This window comes from Molothrus ater, chromosome 15 (assembly GCF_012460135.2).
Source record: "Molothrus ater isolate BHLD 08-10-18 breed brown headed cowbird chromosome 15, BPBGC_Mater_1.1, whole genome shotgun sequence".
In the NCBI taxonomy this organism is placed as follows: domain Eukaryota; kingdom Metazoa; phylum Chordata; class Aves; order Passeriformes; family Icteridae; genus Molothrus; species Molothrus ater.
In genome coordinates, this window is record NC_050492.2 from 10882752 (window position 1) to 10907178 (window position 24427).

General features: G+C 47.0%; 1 protein-coding gene across 2 annotated transcripts in view; it reads right to left on the reverse strand.

Annotated features, from left to right (window-relative positions):
• RASGEF1C (RasGEF domain family member 1C) overlaps positions 1 to 23649 on the reverse strand; it is a 65398-nt gene extending 41749 nt beyond the window's left edge. The window contains exon 1 of one of the 2 annotated variants that reach the window (XM_054516416.1): positions 23386 to 23649. The gene's annotated coding sequence lies outside the window, so the exon portion shown is untranslated. The remainder of the gene's footprint in view (positions 1 to 23385) is intronic. The other variant, XM_036391498.2, reaches the window with a different exon arrangement.
• Between the last annotated feature and the right edge of the window lie 778 nt (positions 23650 to 24427).

The window sequence follows — 24427 nt, forward strand, 5'->3', positions numbered from 1 at the left end:
CAGAAGCTGCTGACTGAAACCCAGACCCAAGCTGCAGAACGTGATGCTATCTGCAAAGAAAAGTGGTTTGGACAAGATTCCAGCCACAATTCTCTCTTTTTTCCCCAAATGAGCCCATGCCCTGCAGTCATCCACCCTGGGTCCAAGCAGAGTGACAGTGTGTGATATGTGTGACATGCAGCCCCACTGCTGACAGCCTTGCTGGCAGGAGATTAGGAGCTTTGTGTTGCTGGACATGAACCCACGTCCTTCAGCTGATCCAGAGGCCATCAGACTTTGAACCTGTGTATCACCATGTCCCTATGCCAAGGCCAGCACAGAGCCACCCAACACCAGCACAGCTGCTGCCTCCAAGGAAGCTGCAGGAGAGGGTGAAAGCAAAGGAAAATACCATTTGTCTGGTGAGCATTTGATTGTGGCACAAGACAATTTATCCAGGGTGGAATTCACCCCTGAATTTGCCCCATGGAGGAAGGGCAAATTCACTTTTAAGCTTTAAAAACAGACTTCAAAAAAATTCCAGCAGCTGGACACACCACATCCCACAGCAGGAGTGGGTCCCTGTCTTCCAGCTTTAGTGATCCACCAAGCTCTGCTTGCTGCTGGCTGTAACCTAGGGTATTAACAGTACAAGATTTATGTCTAAAGCATATTAGTAACACTTTTAAATGGTGAAGGAGGCATTTTAGCAAACACTAAATTCTGTAGAAGCTCTGTTTGGCAGAGTTATCAATAATCCTATTAATGACAAGGTGCAATTTACAGCAAACTGGCAGTGGAAAGGAGATACAGGACTTATGTGAAACAAAAAGATAATGCAATATTATTCCATTGACTGTGCTTTCTTAATTGCCTTGTTATGTATGCTCAGGGCTCACAATCTATCACGGATGAAGTTGTTTGTTCATAAAGCAGCACACAAGAGGTTTTTAATCCAAGATCCCTCTAGCTGCATTTCAGGATTCATTTCAAAGTTGTCTTTAATTTTTCTATTTTGTGTAGGTTTATCCTAATATTAGCAAGCACTCCTCTGAAAAGAAATTGCTGTGCTCAGTTGTGCTGCTTGTCCTGGATTATTTGACTGCTTACTAAGGCTTTACTCAGTAAGACAGCACAAAGAGACATAACTTGCAAAGCAGACTGCAGGGTTCAAGTCACTCATCCCAGGTTTGCAGAAGGGCTGCTGGCCCTCAGGACTGAATCCAACTCATTTGTGCATTTGCACAGACCTTTTGCACAGTTATGAAACAACTCTATCAAACTGAATGCATAATTCTAATGTAACAAGCAAACTCGACCTCTAAGAACATACCTCTCCTATTAACACATTAAAAAAATACATAGGAAATTTTTAAAGGTTGCAGAAAGATGCATTTGAGGCTTTAAAATTACTTAAATTATTTGTTTTCTTTTCAACATTATCTCATCTTCAGGTGTCTGTGTGGGAGGGCAGACAGATGGTTACTCAGCTGAGGAACTTGAGGCTGGTCTGTCTTTGTACAATGGCATCAACCATCAGTCTGGAAGGAAGATGGGCTTCAGCCTGGGCCAAAGTCCAAATTCAGGAGAAGAGACTGTGGAAACATCCTTTATGGGAACTGCTCAGATTCAGCTTTTGTGTGGTTTTGCTTCACCTTCAATTCCCAAGACTCTCATAGATGCATTTGGTCATTACACCATGAACAGCTAAAAAACCCAAGGTGCACATTTTTATACCATATATAGTGGTAAGAATGTCAGCTATGCTGGGAATGAAGATGATGAATGAATTTATTTTATTTCTAGTTTTAATTATTGGGTAAATTCCATTTAGCACCTAGAATGTGAATGTGTTTTACTGCAATAATTCGCTTCCGGCATGAAGCCAAGATAGAGCTTCCAAGCAAGGGGGAGGGGGACATTAAACTGTGCTGCTGGTGTTGAAAGCACTTGACATTTCTCCATTTCATTTCCTAGGTGCCACATCATAAATAAGCTCAATAAATTGTTACTTACAGCCCTGGCCAATTTGAAATCCTACCTGATATTGGTAGGATTTATTTCAAGTATACCCTGTCCTCCAAAGCTGCTGGGAAACAAGAACTTGACACTGCCAACCGGTTATTTCTAGATCTGACAATGTCTGTACATCAGTAATGCCATTCCAGTGCTTGTTTGCAGAGATGCTAAAGTCACAGGAAGCTGAGGCTGCCTCCATTCATTGCTGAAGACACAACAGGTAAGCCAAGTGACATTCAGCTGTCCTACATCACAGGCACTGACCAAAAATGGACACCACAAAAATGAAGAAATAGATTTGGGCTTTTTTTTCAATTTGTATTCCACAGTTTAGCAGAAATAGAAAACTATCCCTTGCTTAGGATTAACAACATTGGCCAATCTTTAGCTCTACTCAGATTGCAACCAAGTTGATTTGCACCAGAATAACTCGAGTTTCTCAGAACCTTCCCTTATAAAAGCCATCAGCTGGAGTTACCTGCCTCCAGCAAATGCAAAGCAAAAACCCCCAGGTGTTTCTCTAGCTGTGTTCTTGTTAAAATATACACTTGGCTGGTGTCCTCCATGCAGATTATTGATGTGAAGAGGACTGGGACTGGACTTTCCAATTTGCAACAGCCTTACCTCAAAACAAACTGCAAATGAGAGTGTCACAGCCACAGCATTAATTCAGGTACATGGTGAAATTAGTGAAACCAATCAGTCCTGGGTCTGACACAGGCAGGGCAACTGTTTCATACAGCTGATGTAAGCTGGGAGCTCACACCACAAGGACCATCTGCAACCACACCTTTGGGCTCTCCAACTTGAGCTGTTTCACACTTGAGCTGCTCTGGCTGAAATTTCAGCCTCAAGTCAAACCCTACCCTGTTCATCCCTCGACAAGGCTGCTCACCACCAGCACCCTCTGCATGCCCAGAGTCCTCCAGCAGCATTTGCTTCTCACACACTCAGTGCAGCAGTGAGCCCAGCTGGAGCTGCTGGCAGAAGGAGACAGCCCAGGAGATTTCCATGTTATCATGGCTCTCCATGAATGACTGTGAAGGGATTTAGAGATCCTGTCTTCAGGAGACTGGCTGGAAGGGCACTGCCTGTGCAGGCAAGCTTGTTCCATCCAGACTTTTATCTGTAACTTGCAGGATCTCCACACAGCTGAGACAATCCAGAACCACCCTTGCCAAAGCCTCCTACACAAGGCCTGCAGGAAGGTCATTTCCAGCTGCCAGGGCAATAAAGGAGGATGGGACAACACAGCGTTTCCTATTGGATAAAGATGTTTATTCCAACCTACACATCAACCACCATTGTTTTCTTTAATAAGTATTCAAATCTCGTCCTGTTATGAGTTCCAGAATTACTTTTACTAGCTAGTTTACACAACATACATAATTACATTTCCATGAATACAAGCCCCATTTCCTGTCGTGCCTTTACACCCAAAGAAACAGCTCAGCAATACATTAATGCATGGCTGGAGGCTGCCAAGTCCCTGGAGCTCTGGGTGCCTCCTGACAGGAAGGAGCTTTGCCTGCAAAGTGGGGAACAGGAGCTGCACCTGCCATGAGCAGTAACCAGAACTGTTGTGCAAGGGTGCTGTGGGTTCCTGTGCACAACTGTGGAGCCCAGGGGAAGCTCCACATGCTCGGAGATATCTGGTTGGTGCTGTCAGACAGAGGCTGCTTGGCTCTGCCCAAGCTGCTGGGGCTGGGACAGTCCCTGCTCCCAGCCCTGCAGGAGCACACGTGCTCTCCCACAAGGCAGGGTTCCAGCAGCAGCTGCCTGGTACTCAGTGAAGCCACTCACACCAGTGCCTCTGGGTGCACTTGTAAATTTTCACAAGTGTCTCAATGTTTGGCAGACTCCCTGGATTCCCTACCACTGAGGAACCGGGCACAGAAGAAAGGCCGCTCTCCACACATTTCAGCCACTGCAGAAGTTATCAGAGAGACTTCAGTGAAGGAAACATGAGTTGAGCTTCACCTCCACATTCTGCTCATGCCAGCTGGAAAAGGGAGGATTGGGCAGAGAGAGAACAAATCACAAGGCTGTGGTTTCCTTCCAACAAACAGAGCTCAGTGCAGTGGCTGCTCTGGAGCCAAACCCCCTCCATTCCTCCCAGCCTGTGCACTCTCAGGGCTCCCAGCAGGGCCTGCCTGCAGGATGTTTCTGTTCCCTCATCTACACTGAAATGTGAACAATCCTCCAAGTTACAGGGTGGCAAAGATCAACACGGTGCAAGTTTCCCTTTCCTGGATGAGACATCAGCTCGTGCCAACCAGTGCTGCATTATGCACATCTCAAACTGCTCCAGCTCTGCATTAGCATTCTGAAGCACAGCTTCATCCTCCTGCTTCAGAGACCAGCCCCTGCTTTACATAAATCTTTAATGAAACGCTCTGCCTCAAGCACCGTGCCTGTGAACAAAAGGCACAGTTGAAGGAAAACAGTTTTACCTCCAAAAAACCAAAGCAGTTCTACAAATAGCACACAGAAATTACATTTGCTGCACCAATCTGGAGTCCCTGGAGCACCACTATAAAGAAGGCAGAGCACTGAGAAATGTGAGAAGCTGGGACAAGTGTAAGTGCTTTCCAGAAAGAGAGGCAGGAGAGCCATCCTGCTGAGCTTCATGCTAAAAACACAGCAGGACAGACCCAGCCTCCCAGTGCTCGTGTCTGGCTGATGCCCAGTGGGAGGCTGTGAAGCTGCATGTGCCAGGCTGGCACCAAATGCTCCCCCAGCAATGCAACAGGTCAGGAGACTGATGTTAAAGCCTCGGGATTTAAAAACACATGCACAAGCCTATCAAATTCCTATTCCCTAACCATAAGAGTGCTTATGGTTAATGCTGTCAAGTGTTTCAAGTGCTTCCCTCAGGAATTTGAAGGCTGTAAATGTTCATCACCCCCTGCAACACATGCTAAGTAGAAATAGGACTAGAAACTGAAACTGTACGGATCAGGATGAGGAATTGTTATTTTAAGGTAAAACTAACTAAGTACCATGAAGCTAACGATAAAATTCCACGGGCTGGCAACACAGTGTGATAAGCACAGGAGTCCTGATGAAAAACAGTGACCAGGAGATGTTACAAGATCCTCAGAGCTGGGAACCTGCAGTGCAAAGACATCCAGAATTTAGGGCTTCACACTGCAACACTTAATGCTTTTCAAAGCAGTCTATAGGAGTTAAGACATGTATCTACCATTAAACTTCATGGGAAATGTTTGCCTAAATCCTCAAGACTGCCTTGAAAACATCTATTTCAGATTCACAATCTGGACTGGATGCTTTAATTTTAATTTTTAATATTCACATCTGCATGTAGGCCCCAGGTCAGTAAATCATTGAAATGTGTGCTTCAAAATGCAACAGCCAACAAAGCTACTCATGTGCTCAAAATTTAGTAAACACATAAACGTCCCATCCAGCAGAGATGGAGCTGCTCAGATGGTTCTGGGCTTTGCTGAACTGATGCCTGAAGCCTGCAGAGGCTGCCACAGGGAGTTACCATTTTGCCAACACGTATCCCAATGTTACCATGCTAAAAACTATAAATCAAGGGAAACAGCAATGCCAGAGACGTGCTCAGAGAGAGCCTGGTGTCTTGGAGACATTGGTTACTTGTGCACTTTGGCTTTCTCACCCACATTTTGGGTTCCCTAATCAGGGATCTGAACTGAGTTGAAAAACTGGATCCAATTGGATGTTTTTCAATTATGCTTTAATTTTTACTGAGCAGCAGGAGTCCTAGACTAGGTTTTAGGTATCACACAAACATCTGTGGAGAAGATTACAAATAAAGCACAAAACTGTCCAAACACCCAAACCAATACCATAAAATAACAGTAATGTAGTGTAGAACAAACCCTCCTCCCCAGCTGGATTTCAAATACACAAGATACAAATGGCTCTGGCAATTCAAAATGCCTTCAGGTTTGTCTCCCCCTTAGCCCTGCAGGACATCATGGGATGACCAGGGATAGGAACTGAACTCAAGAACTTGAGCTGAAGGCCCAGTGGTGGGCAGGGAGAGTTATGCCCCTTGGGATGAGGCATTTTAGGAAGGATCACCATGAATATTTGAGCTTAACCTCCAACTTGGGAACTGAGATCTCTGAAAGTGTGGAAGTATTTGGATCTCACCATCAGCTTCTCACTTACCCCAGCCAGATTGAGTCTGACAATAAACAATCACTACATGCACCCAACATTTTAGCTTTATAGAGCCAAACTGCTATTTGTGGTCGCATTTTTGTACTCATAACTCAAAATTAATCATATAAAAGCTCAGCAGTTTCCACTTGCAGTCACATCCAAGGTAAGAAGTAGGCAAGACAGCATTTGGATGTTAAACATGATGTGCTGTGACTGTGCAGAGAGTGCAGCAGAGTTCCTGCTCTCCCACTGCTGCCTGTCGCTGTCCTTGCAACAGACAGCAGCTGGCAGAAAGTGGGATGGGCTGTTCAATCTGCTGATCTAGCACAGAATGGAAACACTGAGAGGTAAAAACCCCCCCAAGGACTGCCCTGCCCCTTAGCAAAAGCAAACATTGCCCACAGAGTGAGCCCAGGGAGCCTGCTGCTGTCAGTCCCACAGCCCGCAAACATGAGCCAAGGAGAGGGAGGAGATTCACAGCTCCAAAGGAGGGAGGAGACTCCCTCTGGGCATCAGTTCATGGGCAGGGTAAAACCTTCAAGCCACGCTCTCGGTGAGCAAGTGGCATCCAGCACACGTGGGGAGGAGGCAGCGCTGTGGGATTTTGGCTCTAGTCGGCAGACACGGGCAGGTTTGCAGAGGAGCACATAACACCAGCGCAGGCAGAGATGTGCACATAAAGATCCCAGCACGGGGCTCACGATGTGCAGGATTGCTCCCCACAGCTGAGCCCAGGCACGCTCACACAGGGCAGCACATTTGGCTTCCCCTCGCACAGCTGAGCCTGGACAAAGCCCTGCCAACACAGAGCAGCGCCAGTTTCACACCAGATCCCTCCCCAGCCCCTGAAATCCTCCTTGTACACTTGTCATTTGGAAGGAGGAACACATGTGAGAGAGGCAGGAGCTGCCCACATGCTGAGTGTTCAGTGCCTGGTGCTGCAGGTATAAGGAACATTTGCATGGGGACAGACAGCAGGCTCATGCCAGCAGGTACCAGACACAGCAGCTCACAGCTGGACAGCTGCACAAACTCCCACCTCAGGCTGTCATCACAGTCTGGGCTGTGCCACACTGTCCTTGAAACACTCAGCTGGGCCCCACTGAAACCATCTCTTATCCACTGCACTGGTGCTGCTGGCAGGCAGACAGCAAACTGCAGGGCTCTCTGCAGCCCTTTATTCCCATTTTCTCAGTCAGGTTATCACCCTGGCCCTTCTGCTTTGGAATCCTCATCCTCCCAAACATGCAGAGACCCCTCCTCCTACATCACAGCAAGGCAAGGACTTCCATGAACAGGTACTCTGAGCATGCCCTGCATAAAGAACAGGGCTCCCTTGAACTCATTTCCGTGTGAAAGACAGCTTCATTTTCAGAAAGAGCAGCTCATCTTGATCCTTCTGAGTAATTCCACTGATTGGAGCCACCAGTAGATTGCTCTGTGGCTCATTGATTAAGCTCAATGTGAATAATTGCATTACTGAAATAGATTGGCTCAGGCACCACTGAAGATAAGTGAGAGCAGCCAGGAGTGGCAGAGGCAGCGCACCCACCTGCTCAAGGGCCACCCTGGCTCCCTGATTCTGGGAGGACAGGAGAAGGGGCCTGTGTGGCTGCCCAGAGCTGACCTCCAGAAGGTCAGCAGCTTGCCTGTTCTTCCCCATGGCTGTATTTCACTCCCAAGTGCATGGGCCACTCCACGCCGTGGCCTCAGACGTGGATTTAGTATGCATGGCAGTGCTCCTGGGGGCAGTGCCTACACGGAGCAATGCTAAACATGCTGACAAAGGCAAGGGAAGTGACCTGGAAATGACAAAGTGAAGCAAGGGAAGGAGCAAAGATGAGGTGGCTGAGGAGAAGCATCTGCACAGTTATTTCTACAGAGCCCACTGAGGAAACACAGTGAGGTTTGTCTGACACAGTTGGTGCAGTGCAGGCACTGCTGGATGTCTCTGCTGTGGGCGAAGCTCTGTGGATTGGCAGCCAGAAGATTAATCCTGTACCTTTCAGAAGTGGTGGGGGCTACACACAGAATAAAAAACCAGCTACTTTAGTTTTTCATCACGTAGAAGATGATGTTGAACGGCAGAGACGCAGTGTCCTGAGCACAGTCCCAGCTTCTGGCAGCATGCACAGAGCTGCCACACAACTCTGAGCAGCTTAAACTGTAGTTCTCAAAGCTGAGGTCCCTTTTTCATAGCAAGAAACAGCAGAAAAATTACTTTTAATATGCAGAAGGAATCATTTATAAAATCAAAGATGAAATCTCAAAAACCAAAGAGCTCCTTTTATGATAGATGAGGTTTTAAACACCACATGAGAGAAGAGACTTCCCTTAAATAGGTGCCAGTTAATTAATGAGATTTGGTAAATGAGTGCATTTCCTGCGCAACAAACTACAGGCTTCCACTTCCAAAGTACATTATGTTAAATTGGACAAAGGCCCATTATTCTGGAATAAAAGATTGCCCACTGGAGGGTTCACACTGAAGTATTCCAAGAATATCTTCATCCAGGAATACAAGCTGTGTGTTTGCAAGCGGAAACCAAGCAATCCTTAAAAATACCAATACCTCCTACAGGAGCTGGTACATTCCAAGATTTAGCACTTAGTTGTAAAAAAACCCCACAGTAGCTCAGCCTATTGGCATTACAAAAGCTCAGGAGACAGGGATGAGCTGCCTCCTGTGACCAGAAGGCTCTTGGGGCAGGTTTATGCTCGGCAGTATAAAGCAGTGAAGTGGCCCCATACCCTGCACAGATATCACATCTGACACTGTCAGCACCTGGGGGCCGCTGTGTGAGCTGGTTTGGATGGGGTTAACAGCACTTGTGCAGTGTACCCACTGCAGGGTATGGACAGGACAGGCTCAGCATCATCCCCAGCACTGGGCAGAATCCACAGTGGCCTTGGGCACCAACAGCAAGGGCTGAGTGCACGGCTTGAGCACACAGAAGTGGTGGAGCCCACCAATGGATACCTGCTCCCACTTCACTCTGGAGCACACAGCATGGCAGCTTTGCATCACAGCCCCCCACACACCCTAAACCTGCTGGGAGAGGGCAGGGGCATCACTAACAAGGTCAACAGCAGACAGACCAGTCACAAGTGCAGAGTGGCTTATCAGGTATCTGCCCAGCTCCACCTGTAACACTCCCAAAGCCACTTCCTCCAAATTCCTCCCCAAAAAGCTTTACAGGCACAGAGTGCTCAGCCCAGATGAGGGGACACAGAGGGCTCCAAGGCAGGTAAGGCATTTGGGACAGACAACATCTTGGCCACACAACTCCAGTTGTTCACTCCCCAGGCCAGCTGATCATAACCCTTAGCAGACTCTGTGCTACTGATAAAAGAATATTTGAGTTGTTCTGTGCAATAATAAGCACCAATGTGGCCACCTTAGGTGCAACTCTGAGCCCTCTCACTACAAAGAGTCAAAGTCAACTCACCAGGATGCCCAACTCTTGACTTTCATTATGGAAAATTATTCACAGCAGAAGTGTCACTTCAGCAGTGTACAATTTCTTGTCACCATAAATATTTTCATATCATTACTTTCTTTCTCTTACACCTGTGGAGTCTTAGACCACACTGATTTGTTCACCTGTGCAAAGCTTTTCCCAGACAGAGGACAATCTTCAACTTCCTGGAACACAGAGCAAAATTCACAGGGACCCACTCCAGACTTTTAGAAAGATGTATTAAGAACATGCTCTTTCAATGATTCTTCCCATTTCCTAAAATTTTCCTTTCCTACCAGAAGACCCATCTCTGCACACACTCCACCTCCAGTATAATCAATAAATTGATAAAGAAGTGAATGCCTTGCCATACATCTTTTTACTGCTGACTTCTCCCTATGGCTGTTTGAACTAAGTCCATTCTAAACCCTTAACTGTATTTCTGTACCAATGATTTCCAATTCAAAGGCTTTGCTTTGTCAATTACACACATGCATGCACACACCTACATGTGCATCTTCTGTTAATGCTTTAAGCAATACTTGAATCCTTTAATATTCTCTTCAAGGCCTTTTACAATTTTCCCCACAATGCTATTTAGACTAGCAATTAACCCCCCTGAAACACCACTGCTACCTAATGCTCTTCCAGCAGCACTCAGAGACAGGACAATGTGACAGAAAAACACATTCATGTCCTCACATGCTGGTATGAAGTCCTGGCTTGCCCACAACCATGTTTTTGTTAACTTATCTAGGGATGAAAACCCTTAGTTATTCACAGCTCTGCTTACCCTGCTCTGGTTTGGTAGCTCAGAGCAGGAGTACTGAGTCATGCTGGCACAATCATCCCTCTTTCTCCAGGGACGTTTGGCAGGGCCAGTGCCATCAGTTAATTTAACTCACAGACTGACCTGGGCCGTGCAGCAGCAGCAGCAGAGCATGCAGGGGTGCTAGAGCAGTGGGACACAGTGCCCCTCACCTCTCCAGGTGAATGGCAGCAGGAAGGAGCACTACTTTCCATTTCCAGGGCTGCTTTCGTGCCCCCAACCACCCCCAGGCATGGACGTGGGCAGCAGATGAAGCTGCCACAGACAGGACACAGCTGAGATCTCCAAAGGGCTTTTCCTCCCTGCAGCTCCTGCCAAGACAGCTGGGGAAACGCCACAAGTGGAGACTCAGGCACACAGACATTGCTCAGAGCCTCAGTTTACAGTCAGCCTTCCAGGGAGCTGCTTGTGTATCTATGGAGTCTCCAGGAACAAATTGGTTCTCACCTGTAGGAAACCCAGAGTAGAAAGTGTCCCTCCCACAAGCCATGGATGCCCAGGTGTTCCTGCTGATAGCAAATGTTGGACTCCAGCTGGATTTTAAATTGAAGTTCACCTGTCTGGAAAAGTATTCCCTAATGTGTCTATGGGGATAAATGCACATTTCTGCTTAAAAACTGTGACTTTTCTGATCAAAGGAACTGGAACTTCTATACTGCATAAAAACAACAAATCAAAATACACTTTTTCCTATTATGAGCATGAAAAAAAAAGAGAAACCTTCCTACATAAACATGATAGAACAGACACTCAAGTCACATACTAAGCATTTTTCAGTGCTTTGGGAAAGAAAAGAAATACAAAATGTGAAGTTAATATTCCTACTGGAATGAGATGAAAGATATTATTTTACGCCCTACTTGAAACATCATAGTAATTTTCATCTGCACTAATAAAAATAAATCAGCAGCTGATCTTCCATGCATTACAATTACCATTTCATGCAACAGTCACAATGCTTCTGAGATGCATTTGCCCTTTGGAACTCCTGCCACAAATAGAGCTGAATTTAGGGACTGCCGAGTGCACAAATTTATAACATCAATTCTTTGAGGACATTGTCATGTAGAAAATACAATGTGGGCAGCTAGAGAAAAGCATCCAGAGAAAAGCATCCAACCCTGAGTAAAGATTTTTGAGAGGAAAATAATTAGAAGTGAACAACTGAAAAAAGAAAAAGTCATCTTGCACGGCACCAACTGTTGGGTGGCCAGCAGAGCCCTGCTTGGAGCAGACTCCTCACCCAGACAGGAATTAATGAATTCCCAAGCAGCCCCCCCTGCCTGCAGCTCAGCCTCTTGCAGAGCATGACACAACTTGCTGTTAGACAGGAGAAGTTCAATATTCATTAACCAAAAGAGCCCCCACCTTGTGCTGCTGCTGCCTGCAGTACAAGTCACCCAGCCTGGGTTTTATCAGTCCTGTCACTCACTGTCCCAGGAACCTGAGCCTCGAATGCAGCAACACTCCCAGCCCTCAGCTGGGGCATTGGCACAGCCAGAGCCCAAAGCTGGGGACCTGCACCCTCTCTTTGAGCAACTCAGACAGAAAATGCTGGAAACACAAAAGGTTTAATCTCAAATTTACATATAGCAACTCATCCTTGCAATAGTTCACTGCTAAAAAAGGAGCTGCATGAAAAGGAAGAATTGAAGCAGGCAGCTGCACGTTGGGAGATTTACTCCAAAGCCTCCCAGGAAGCCTATGGACGCTTGCAGCACATGCTTTTCTTTTACAGCCCAGGACAGTAATACATTCAACTGTGCTAAAGCAAAAGTGTCAGGCACAGAGATTTAAGGAGATAATACAGTGAAGGCCCAAGGACTAGATAAAATCATAAAAAGATGCATGAAAAAGCTGCTTCTTGCTTGCTCTTTACTACCAGTTGTCCCTTTGTATTGGACAGGGAAGGCAGAGCACAACAGGGGTGGCTGGGGTAACCTTCTCCTTGGCTGCCCAAATCCAAACCCAGCTTGTCCCTGAGCACCCCTGTTCTTCTGGCTCAAAAAACCAACTCTGGTCACCAGTGCAAACATCTGCACCCAGCAGTACAGGGCAGCAGATGTACAGGGGTGCAACCTGCTCCAGTCAGCAGTTCCAGGTGGAAATCTACATTGCTTTAGGGATTGACCACAGCCTGGATTCTGCTGTGTCTGCTGAGCTCTGCAGCACGTCCTGGCAACACACAGGTTATCCAAGAAGATCAATAAAACATGGCTAAGGTAGAGACCCAACAGCACATAAACTGTCAAAAAAAAAAAAAACAACAACCAACCAAACCAAACCAAACAACCACCCTGCTTTCAAATATCTGGAAGCTATGCAGAAAAGATCTTCATGGCCGTCTGCTTGGTGCCTGTAAGCACTTGGTCCCACTGGGAAAACCCAGCAAACTGGAAAGCCCCACAGCCATCCTTCCTCCAGCAGCACGTGGGCTGAAACTGCCCCAGCGCTGGGGATGCCTGGTCACACACCCTGCCTCTGCTGGGAGCCTGGAAATGCTCCCTTCAGGACCCTGGAAATGCTCCCTTCAGGACCCTGGAAATGCTCCCTTCAGGACCCTGCTTGGCCCAATGAGTTTGGCACTGTCTCCCAAATAACTCACATGAATGTCTTTCATTTTTCAAGCGGTGCCATCAAACGTGGGGCTGCACACGCCACAAACACTGACATATTTCACTAAAACAATCCAGCAGCAGCATATGGGGAGTATTTATACAGGCCTTTATTATTATTTATGGAAGGTAAATGACCCTCTCCAAGATGTGGTGACTTGTGCTGACAGCATCTTTGTTTTTAGGAAAAAAAAACCAAGAGGGGAGGGTTGAAGGCTTTGCAAGTCTAACCCATGGTACAAATTCCTCCAGTCCTATTACAAGAAAAAACCCAAGCATTCTCTTCTTCCTCTGTTTTTATTGTCATTCATCTTACAAGCTGCTCTTATTAAACTTGTTACTCAACACAGTAATTAGTAGAAATAAAAGATATATGTATATATATATATAAATAAAATTCAGACATTGGCTATAATTAAGTCTTCTTAAGTGTTATTTTACTAGTTGGGGTGGAGCAATTTTGTCACGATTGAACTGTTGAGGAACAATTAAGAAGAATGCAGGTTTAATTCCTTCCTGATCTCCTGACAAAAGCCAACACACATTCAAACTCGAGTGAGAGAAACCAACACCAATTAGAGCAATGTGACATTGCACGTTGCCTCACCAGGTGAGAAGCCAAGCTGGGATGGTACCGAAGCCTCAGGTCTTTGCACTGGAGCTTTAATCAGTGCCAGCAGCAATGCCCTGGGGCAGGGGCAGTGCCAGGTCTGTGCCAGGGGTTTGTTTGCCCTCCCCAGGAAGGACAAAGGCACCGTGTGGCCCAAAGGATGAGCGATGCACAACTCGTGGGACCAGTCTGGCTATTAGGGTGCCAGCACTTCACTCTTGAGCTCTGACACATCACACAGCAGCCACTGGACGAGTCACAAGTGGAAACTAGCCCATCTCCAGCATGGCAGGACACTTTGATAAATGCAGTAATTACCACCAGACACCCCACCCAGCCAGCAAGAAAATCAAGGCCATTTATTTGTCCATCTAGTTATAAGACTACCACCAGAAAACTCTGCAAATCAAGCCCCTGGAATCTGATTTAATTAAATCAATGAGAATTATATCATTAATTCATCAGAAAGCTCAAAGCGAATAGGAAATTGTTTCTATCGACTACAAACTCTTTCCATGGAGCTGCCTGGTGGTGCCCCTGCTGTGGAACTGCCCAGCTGCACCTCTGCTGCTCCATTTGTCATCTCAATGCACCATTTGTTCCTCTGAACACAGATCAGCTTACACAAAGCAGTTGTCATGCTTCTTCCAGCCCCTACCATCCCAAGCACTTTGCACATTCCCCTCCACACGTGCTCATAAAAATCACTCGCCATGAGAGCTTTTATATGGGACTTGTCAAAACATCAGGATGGAAGGTGTGCAGGAGAGAACCTCCAGTTTCCATTGCTGAAACACTCAAACACACAGCCTGGTATCATCAGGCTTTTCTTTCCTCAACATAGCCCTGAGATGTGGCTGTAAAGAAGAATTCTGACGGGAGGGAAGGGAGACACAACAATCTTAAAAGGAAACGTCACATGTAAAAGGCTACAAAAGGTAAAACCTGGATACCTGTAACAGAAACCATCAGGAAGTGATTTAAGGTAATTTGGAAATACAGCTTCAGTGGTTGGTTGAACACCTTTAGAATACAAATATTCAGCAGGCTATTTACAGTACAAGGGGAAAAGTTTCCACCTTCCCCAACCCCACAGCAGAGCACAGTCTATTCTCAGTGAGGAACATAAATTTTGAGCAAGTCCAAGAGACATGAAGAAGTCATTGGCTTTATCTCAGTTTAACTGATTTCAGGAAACTTAAGCAATACTCAAGACAAGGGCTCTCAATCTCAAAGACACTCAAACCCTGCTAGACCGGCTATTGTGTAGACAGCAATTGCTGATTTATTGACTGCATAGAGCTGTGGATCAAGCCTTAGTATTTGCTAATATCTCTCCTGGAATTGGCCTTTAATGGCCCGATTCAACTGCTATTAGTGAGAAAGGAACAATGCCCCCTTCCTTCAACAGAGTTGGACGAAGTTGTATCACTTAGCAGCTGAACTGGAAAAATAAAACATTTGGACCAATTAAGCTTTACTGCTAAGATATTTAGCGCACATTTTATCTGATATGAAAACTTCAAATCTAGGGCTAAACCAAAGAAATTATAGTACAGTTTGCAGATGAAAAAGAAAGGTGTTGAGAAGTGGAAATCCCCCTCTCATTCCCTAGGGTACAATTCAGAAGTTACCCTGGCAAGCCCAGGGCAGCTCCAGGAACATAAATACGAAGTGACAGGGAAATCCAGCCTACTATTCACATCACATATTCCATGGTTCTTTCTATTTCACAGTAATACACCGAGTTAAGCTGCTTATTAGATGGGCACATTCTCCTAACCACAGCCAGGCTTGTATGTTATGTTGGGCTTGCCATCAGTACTGACCGCCCTTTAATCCTAATTCTGCTGTCATTTGTGGTTCCACTTCAGAAGATCCTTGCTTTAATTCACAAATGGGATCGCTGTTAGCACTGCTGCAGCCCAGAAGAGAGGCATGTGAGAAATGCCACGAGAGGGACTCCCTGTAACCATCCCTTATTTATACAACAACCCTCCTGCACATTTTCCTAACAATCTATACTTTCAAATACTTCTGTTGGCCTACAGGATGTTGTGGCATATGCTTCTAAGCCCCACAGCACACCCATTAGCAAATAATGGCCTTCCTAAAATGACCTGGTAACAGCTAATAGCTGTCATAAAGCATAAAAGGGCTGTGGTACAGGTGGTCTTTTATGGAATGAGAAAAAAAACACCAAAATTTTTATTAGCAGAATCACTAATGGACACAGAGCCCTCATGTGATCCATTTACTTTTAGGAAATGTCTGGTATCAGATAATGAAATTATCTCCCAAAACAAAAACAACCCCCAAACCAGCACTTTCCAAAAGCACACTGCAGTCTGGCAGCTCATGAATGAAACACTCCGTAGGTGTTTGTGTACATTTATAATTCACTACACCACATTAAGAAGTAAGACAACTGCAAACGACAAGCTGCTGCTCTCCCAGCTGTGCACACTATGCAATGATACCTTCCACCAGGGCTCAGCCAGCCCTGCTACCAACGTTCCAGTTGGGAGAAAGACAGAAGGATCCAAAGGATCCAAATCAGTTCCAGCAACTGAGTAACAAATGGCAGCAACTCTGCCTTCATAAAGTTCTGAAGCAATACACACTGAAATGCTGTTTAGTGTGTGCACATGCCAGGAGCAGAAGCACAAATCCCACCCCTGATACAGAGCAGCACCTGCTCCAGACCTTGCTTTCATCCTGCACCCCAGACTTGTATAAAATCACTGCTAATCTCACACAGAGGAGATATCCATATCTGGCAGCTCACGTAGCACCAGGTTCAGCCCTGCTGGAACAAAGCACCAAACCCAGCACTCACACACCTAGCTTTACACATGTTCCCAGCTCAGAGAGAAATCTCCAGGTGCAGTTTTCAGCACGTAATTAATCCTACAAAACACAGCAAGACAAGCTTTCCTTTATGCCCTCAGCAGGAGAAGACAATGTAGCTGCATGGAAGTGCCTCACAGGATATTTTCTACAACACTTTCACCTGCTCTTGATCTTCCTACCTCAATTTCTCTATTGGACCCACTGTTTGCAGTTGAACCTGAAGCCCTGGTGAATTATTCCATGCAGGCTCGTCCTAATGGCTGAACCATAAGTGACCCACACAACCATAACTCCAAACTCTTTCTGCACCCAGGTAAGGAGGCTCTGCAGAGTTTCAGTTCCATGAGTAAATTGACAGATTTGAATGAAGTGATGGAAGACACTGCAGATCTCCACAGTCATCTTTTCTCTCTGCAGACCCACTGATTAGACTCAGCATCTTGTCTGTGTTCCAGTTTCAGTACAGCTGAAGTCTCCTGGCAGCACTCCAGGGACAGCCATGGATCCCTGATGCTTTCAGGGACCTTCTCCAGCCCACAGGGCACAGCAGGGACTGTCTGAAGACATTCCTTGCCCAGCTTCCATACCCCTGCATGATCCCATTCCTACACCCTGTCCTGAACTCCAGCCCTGCAGAAAGCATCGGGCCTTTCAACAGCATCCATGTGGAACATCCCAACTTCCTGCACTTGTGGCTTTCCCTTCTGTTTGTTTTTGAGCTGTGGAACATGATCCTCGAGCCAGGTGACCAGGTTGAACATGGTGTAGGATGTTTATACACATGCACTGGCACAGCCTACACCATGTTCAAAACTGCTGTAATCAGGAAATGAGCCATGAAATGTGTAAGCGGCGGCACATTAATAATCTGGTTTATAGCTTAAATTAGAATCTTTGGAATTTCACAGCCAGACACTTTTAAATAGGTCAAAAAATGCAGTAATCACACTTAATGATCACACTGTGATGTGCACAGCATCAGAGCTGGGAGTGAGGAAACCTGAGCAGAATGGATATGAACTACTGGCACACTCAAAAAAGCATTTAACAAACCTCAAGAACAAAACACGTAGCTCAGGCACCAAGTTTTTTATCTTTTGATCCTGCTCTTCAGAAATGAGGTGTGAGATTTCATGTGATCACAGACAACAAATGCTGTTCTCTGTATTTTCATTTTAGTTCGCACTGCAGATTAGCAAAGGATTTGACCACTTGCAAGTGGTGAGAATTCAGTGATGTTAACAAAGCCTGCCCCATCTGAGAAACACAATTTGCACAGACTTGAAACACATTCCTGGGTATCGGCATTTGGGTTGCTTTTAAAGAAAAGAACAAGAATCCACAGATCAATCTCAGTTATCTTTTAGTCTTCAAACCAGGGAAATCCTTCACAATTTTGCTAAATTTAGACACATGCTTATGTTCTCTCTACACCAACTTGATTTCAGGTATGATAAACATGATGGAAAAATTGAATAAAGAATGAGAATTACAGCAAAAGATGCAATCATTGACTAATTAATCCTGTCCTGCCAAGCTACTGAGGCATAACCAAAAAGCAAACTAGAAAAAAAAAAAATCTGCTATATTCTGTGAAAACAAAGTCAATGTTTGTCTACTGCAAAAGTACAAAGTCAGCAGGGGAGACTGCTTGGAAGCTTGTAAGAAAGCAGTAGAGAAATGGTTTTTTTGGTTTCTTTTTTCCTCCAGTCAAAACTGGGCTTCTTCTAAAAAACAAAGCAAGGCAAAAGATGAAAGGCCTTCTCTTCTGAAGCCAAAGATGAAGAATACAAAGAATATTAATGACTAACAAGTCTGTCTGTAAATGCCATGAGCTTAGCTGTAGAAGGGACTAAAAGGAAGAACAGCACTGCTATTAACTAATAAGTTTCTGATCTAACAAGCAGTGATGAAGGCTGATTGGTCATTTATAGAGGGGAACATTAGTTCAGAAGAACACAGGTTCCCTACAGAGGATAAAAGGAAAGAAGAAAAGATGCCATTATATACATGAAAAGCTCAGGATGGCTCATTTACCCAGCACATAAAGGTAGTAAATTTCCAATTAGGGCTTGTCTGTCCTTCACATGTTTGTGTGTGCAGGTACAGCAGATGGCTGTCTTTTGGAAAACTTGAGAACTGGTGCAGATTTGTCATCAGCCTTATATTACAGAACACTGGATTTTGATGAATCTCATTTCCTAAAGGAAAAATTCAACAAACACAGAACCTTGCTTTTGTCACAGCAAAGCCTTATTACTGGACCCAGCATAAACAGGACACAATTTCCCAGTGTCCTGGAATCCTGCAGTGGCCCAGGAGGGTCTCATGGACCAGGGGCAAGGGAGGCAGGCACTGGCCTCTCACCTCTGCACAAGCACAATGAGACCAGTGCAAAGCATGTCCTTCCATGTTTGAAGTTTGCCCATTCTCTTTCAAGAAATTCTTCTAATTTAAGCAAGTGAAACACAATAAAACCAGGAAGATGAAAAACAACCAGCTCGGAGCCAAAAGCGACACCACGCCAAGTTCAGATTTGGAAACTGATTCATTTGCCAGCTCACAGGCACACACACCTAGAGAGTCTATATTTATACACATGGACTCAGGCTCCTGCCTGGTACAGGCACTATGAGTATTTTTAAATCAGCAAGAAATCAAGAATCACTGTACTTAGAGAAGATGGAAAAATTCCCTTTTCTCTAAGCTCAGATTAGAGGAGTCTTGACGCATCAGCTCTGCCTGCAGCACCCAGCAAGACTGAGAGCCAGCACGGACACAATTCACTCTGAAATTCCTTCCCTTAACAGGCCACTGCTCACTCCTGCAGACAGGCTGTGTTTTGCACTGCAGCCTGATCCAGCAGATGACATGAGAAGATTCTGTGTCAGGATGGAAATCTGGGAAGCATTCTGGCAGTGTGAGAGATGGCAATGTTGGACCCAGCACTGCCAGAGAGCCCCAGTGCTGCTGCCCCTTCCAGGCTGGGAATTCACAGCCCCCTGCTCCATGCCCAGCTTTGTCCAGAATCCACAGTGGTCTCAGGAGATCACCAAACTCTCTCAGCATCCCCTTCTGGAAAAGGGGGATAACAAGATGTCTCAGCAGCACCACAAAGGTTTGTTAATGCTTGTAAGCACTTTGTAGATAAGCAACATCAAGACAGCAGTTAGCAGAGGGATTTGGGGCACAGACAGACATAAATCCAAAGCACTCATATCATATATTCCTTTCAGACAAGCATAGCAGCAGATCAGCTCCCTGCATTTAGTGGTTGTGGGCTCCATCCTCTCAACAGACTGAGCACTCTGCCTTTGATCCAAAAAATGAGTCCGTGGAGAATATTCACATGTTTAATGTTAATCATATGCTTAAATTCCCTGAATCTATAAAGAGAGTAAAAGAGAAAAGTGCTCCCCAGCTCCAAAACAAACACAAATTCCCAGAAGTTATATTTAGGACATGAGCAAACATTTGGCCAGCAAAGGAAAAGCCTTCAGTATACACCTGCTAAGCCTTTGCATCCCTCAGGAAACCTGCAGGTGGGAAAAGTGTCCAGAGTGAATTTGCTTAGACAAAACCTTTCAAAAATAACCAGCATGGTGATATTTAAAAGAAGCATCCCAGAGCATGTGACCTACTATTCTTACACACAGAGCAGTCCTTGAGCAAGGAAATCAGAAAACAGAATAAATGAAGTTAATTAAGAAATTCACCACACAGATTTGAACTTCTGACTAGGAATTTATAGTTGCAAAAGAATGCAATGATCTATTAACTGTCTACAGTTAGAGAAGAGGTTTTCCTCAGAGGACAGGCACTGCCACCCAGCCCTCACAAGTTCCATATGCCTTCAGCAGCACCTAGAAAGCATCTTATAACTGTATCAGAAAGGAACAATACTGAGCAAAAGGAATGGAACCCCCTAAAAGCCTTGTTCATTTTCAGCACATGCTGCTCTCACATCCTCACTATCTGAGACATCTAACTCAATTTACATCCTGCTAAACTCCTGGGCTAGCTAATGGCTTGGGGCTACCAGTCTGCTAAATCAGCTGGCCAGAGTGCCCAGGAGTCTCTGCTCCTGCACCAACCCCACCCTGCCCATGGATCAGGTCTGTGGAGTGAGGACAGAGCTCCTGTGGTGCAGGTGAGCTGGGCAGGGTGAGAGCAGGGAGCTGCAGTGAGCTCCAGGCAGTCAGGCACTCCTGCAGAGCAGAGCACTTCCAGCTGCAGCCTGGACACAGCCCTGGCCAGACGAGCAGCATAAACACAGAGCTGGCTCCCAGAGATGATTTTCAAACCCTGCTAAACAAGCATGTATAGCAAGAAAAGCCTCAGGCAACCAAAGGGCCACTATGCAGAGCTTCATTGCTGTAGCAGAGCCATAAACATCATCCAGCTTACTCACAGCAGCATCACCTTTTGCCAGCCATGTGAAATGGACAAATCACTCTCTCACCAGCATAAATTGTCCAAGAAGTTAAATAAGGCTGCTAATTATTTCTAAGGATTTTAAAAGGATCTTTCAAGATTTCTGCCCTCAAATTTGATTTAAAAATGCTGTAAATATTTTCAACCAAATTTCATTAGATGAAATTGACTTGATGGTATAAAAGAACCTTGTCTTTTTTAAGTAAAGGCTTTTTGAGAAGCATGCTGTATTCTAACAGGAGACAGCACTTTTACCTTAATAAACCAGAGGGAGCTGTATTAGTCACACCTTACAAATGGTTAACAAGGTGTTTATCTTCCTTGTTTGGCTGAATTAGAACCACACAAAATGCCCTGACTCAAAGGAGGCAGAACAAATCCCTACCTTCACCTGCCATGAGGGATGGAATTAGAATGCTGGGTGAGGCTCTAAGAAGTCCAAGGGAAGTTAAGACATCACAAGGAATCCTGGTTATACTTCTCCACCTCCTTTGCAAGACACTTTGCTGTCCCAAGGTTTGCAGACACTACAAAGCAACACAAAGGTCACTGCTGTTGCAGTTATCAGCATGACCTGGCAGACCCCACCTCTGGAGAGGGCTGAAAGCCCCAGACTACACATCCATGACTTTTTTTCACCAGTTTCCCGGAGGAGGAAGCACCGTCTCCTATGATGGGGTAAGCTCCAAGCCTGTGCAGTGTAGGGCATCTCTCACAATAAGCTCGGACCTCTCGGATATCTCTGGTGCCTTTGCTTTGTTCAGAGCCTCCATTAACATCACCCAGGACTTCATTAGCAGGCACTTTCCCCTGGCTAGAGCCTTGACTCTTCCTTTGCTCTGCCACTTCTTCGTTGAAGTGCACAAAGAGCCAGAGTGTAACAAAGAAATGCACTCCCCATCCTCACTCCTGTACCAAGTCATCCTCCCCATCCCTCAAAGGCAGCCCACCCTACTCCCATCCCTAACAAAACAGGGAGATTAAAAGAGTCCTGGGAAACAGAGCAGCAGCAAGGGGCATCTTTCAGTGCTCAGAAGGGCAGACACAGCCCCAGGCACGAGGTGCCACTGGCTGCAGCACAGAGCACGGGTGTCCCACAGCAAGAGCTGAACCTGAGCAAGGACTGCTGGATACACCTTTTTAGCTACACTGGCTTGAGAACAATAATTAAATTCCAGTCTAATTTCCTCCTGATCTACAGCTCTAACTCCTTAGTGACTCCTATGAAGCCAATTCCCAACTGTGGTACCACTCTGGGTGTTTGCCTTAAATAGAGAGCCCAGGAAGCCACGAAAACAATAACTATCTTTCTTATCTGGAAAATACATGCCCAGGTAATTTCTCCTGTGGAATACAAATGTCAGGATTTCAGGTGTCAGTAACATCCTATGTGCCATCACCACCCTACTCAACACATGGGCAGAGACCATCAAGTCTAGAGAATACAATCAAAGCCTAAATGGTTCCTCCTCTGCACTTCTCTCTTTCCTCATCATCTCCCAGTGTTTAATGCTGTGCCAGAGGGACCAGTGCCCAGTGTGGGTCCCCAAAGAGCCACCAGAACGCCCGAGGCTATGCGATGTCACCCAGGAACACCGCGGGCATTAGAGGCGCACGGGCTGAGGAGGTTTGTGCAGCTGCTCCCCTGTCCTGCTAATTGGGTACTGCGGACACGCTCACGCCGTAAGCGCAGCTTTGACATAACACAGCATGACAATTTTTCCAGAGTCACAGAAATGCAGAGCATACAAATAAACCTGAATGCTGAAAACCATTTCATTGTTCATAAGAATATGCACGCTGCACCTGTTACGACCAAGGGCACTGTCTGCGCCTTGGAGCTGATTATTTCAGCCTCTAACAAGCCTGTCTGTCTTGGAGGACTGTTAAACTCCGGGAGTTAATAAAGCACAACAAAATCATTTTGCAAAAAGAAATATACAGGGGAAGAGACCTTTAAATGTAAGGCAAAGAAAACAATCCTCAAACTGACATTCTCCTCTCAGCTTCCCACAGCCGCTGAGTCAATTTAAATCAAATTCACTGAAACAAAATAACTCTAAAATTGATACCGGTAAAGTCCTACCCTGAAACACATGTTCGGGAGCCCAAGTGCAAGCCCAGCCCGGGACTCCCGATAGAGGAGGGCAGGAGCGGGGAGCGCTCCCAAGCCCCGTCCGGCGGGAGGGAGCAGCAGCCGGCGGCGGCGGCGCTCCCGCAGCGCCGAGAGGAGCCGGGGCCGGGAAGCCGGGGAGCAGGTGGCAGAGCCGGTCCCCCCAGCCCAGCCCCGCCAGCAGGCGCGGGGAGCCGGGCCGGGGCTGATTTTTCGTGGAGAGGAGCCGGAGCAGCGCAGCGAGGAGCGGCAGCCGCGGCTGCGGCAGCGCGGTGCGGGCAGGGCGCGGCGGAGGGGACGGGACCGGCACTCACCGAGCTACGCGCGGCTGCTGCTGCTGCTGCCCCCGCTGCCGTCCATGGGGGCGGCGGGGGGACGGGAGCCCGCTGCGGGCCACAGCCGCCCCGCGATCCGCCGCATCTGCCCGGCGCCGCCGCCGCCGCGGAGGAGGAGGAGGAGGAGGATGAGGAGGAGGAGGAAGAGCGGAGCGCGCCGCCCCGGAGCCCCGCACGGCCCGGCCGCAGAGCGCCGCCTGCCTGCCCGCCGGGATGGGATGGGATGAGATGGGTTCGGATGGGATGGGCTGGGGCGAGAGCGGGGGGGCCCGGCCGCGGGGGCAGGTGCAGCCGCCCGGGGCGGGGGGCGGCGCGGAGCCGCAGCCGGAGCTGGAGCCGGAGCCGGGCGCGGCTCCGGGGCGGCGCAGCTGCCGGAGCCGTGCGTGGAACGGGGGCGAGGAGCGGCTGGAAGCGCCTGTGTGTAACGTGGCCGGGCGCGAATCCGCCCCGCGAGGGCTTTTAATGAAGTACAGATGTTCCCTAATATAATTATATCGTCCTCTCGCCGATAATTGGCTTTGGCAGGCGCGCTGATCGAATCCCCCCGTGCCGCTGCCGTGCGCTCCCCCCGCCGGCACCGCAGAGCCGGGGCCGCCCCCGACACCGCGCCCGGGCACTGCCTTGGGGACCCCGCATGGCCGGGGCCCCGCTCTCGCCTTCAGACAACTGCGATTATTCTGGCTCACAGCAGGCGAAGATGAGGGACAACGCTTATTTACTTATTTCTTAAAGTGTGTGTCCTCAGAGAGCATGGGCTTAACTGGCTGCCCGTAGCCAGGGAGGAGGAAACACCGTGGTTGTAGGATGGAAGGGTTATTGCACACACTGGGGAAGGAGGGACCTTGTTATTGAGCAGGAGCTCAGCTGCAGAGGATGCCCTGGCTGGCTGAGCAGGACCAGCACCCCCTGTGCAGCTGTCCTGCTGTACCTGTGCTCTCAGCGGGCCAGGTGAGCTGCAGATGGTTAAAACACCCCGGTTCTCCCCAGCTTGGTTTGTCTTCAGGGAAATTGCCAATAAGGA